Source organism: Cebus imitator, unplaced genomic scaffold (genome assembly GCF_001604975.1).
Source record: "Cebus imitator isolate Cc_AM_T3 unplaced genomic scaffold, Cebus_imitator-1.0 Scaffold13, whole genome shotgun sequence".
Classification (NCBI taxonomy): Eukaryota; Metazoa; Chordata; class Mammalia; order Primates; family Cebidae; genus Cebus; species Cebus imitator.
In genome coordinates this window covers 8557121-8558442 of record NW_016107328.1, presented here as the reverse complement: position 1 = coordinate 8558442, position 1322 = coordinate 8557121, and positions in this window count along the sequence as shown.

The window sequence follows — 1322 nt, the reverse complement described above, 5'->3', positions numbered from 1 at the left end:
AAAAAAAAAAAAAAAACAAATGGAATAGGCGAGAGAGGTTCCGGGCTTAGGGGGGTTTGGCCTCTCATAGAAATGGAATCGGCAAGAGATTTCCAGCTTGGGGGGTTCAGTCTTCTGTAACAAATGATAAAGTATTGCTGTTTTATTTGGACTAAAGAACCCATCCTCAGGCCCACAGTTGTCTGGCCACAATTTGGGTGGGATTAGGATTAGGTCTGTCAACTCTTATAAATTTATATCCACAACAAAACCCCTGTCTCACAAGAAGAAATAGACTATGCCTCTGTTGGTGGCAGGGGCTAGTTCTCCTCTACCTGTTAAGAGAAGGAGGGAAACAGAGTAGAATAAAGTCGAGCAGTCTCACTTAAAAAGGGTGGAGCTTTTACCCATGAGCAGTCCATATGTAAATGGGGCCCTTTAGACCACCGTTTCTGGCTCCAGCTCCTACTCCTGCCATCCCCACGGCACCACTTCCTCCTCCCCAAGTGGTGGCTGCTGCCCCAGAACCAACCCAGAATTCCCTACTCCCCCTTATAACCCAGGATCTTGGGAGTTAGCATCTCGAAGGCCTTGATCATTGCCAGCCTAAGTCTTCCTCCTTGAAGAAAGGACTCTGGCCGGAAGACAGAGCAATGCAAAAGAGATATTCAAAGTTTTCCTTTCTCCTCTTCTTCCAAGGAATCAGCTTCAGCTTCAAAGTTTGTTTTTCTCTAAAGGAGATCTCTCAAGGAGGAGGTACCGTTAGTTTTGTAAAGCCTCAAGGAGGAGATGGGGTTGGTTTTGTGAATGCTCCCTTAACTGCTTCTAAGGGCTGGAGTCTAAAGAGAGAACTTAAGCCATTGTTAGATGACCCTGATGAAGGAACAGAACACATTGATAAGCTTTTATGTCCCAAGTTGTATACTTAGACCAAGTTAATGTCCCTTCTAAGTATTCTCTTTTCAAGGGAAGAAACTGTAGACTTGGAAAGCCAGAGAGAGAGACAGAGAGACAGAGACAAGGAGGCAGAGAGGAGAGACAAAGGAGAGAGATTAGGAAGAAGAGAAAGAAATACTAAGAAAGTTACAGATATAAGAATGCATCTTGCCGGGCGCGGTGGCTCACGTCTGTAATCCCAGCACTTTGGGGAGGCCGAGGCGGGTGGATCACGAGGTCAAGAGATCGAGACCATCCTGGTCAACATGGTGAAACCCCGTCTCTACTAAAAATACAAAACATTAGCTGGGCATGGTGGCACATGCCTGTAGTCCCAGCTACTGAGGAGGTTGAGGCAGGAGAATTGCCTGACCCCAGGGGTGGAGGTTGCGGTGAGCCGAGATCGC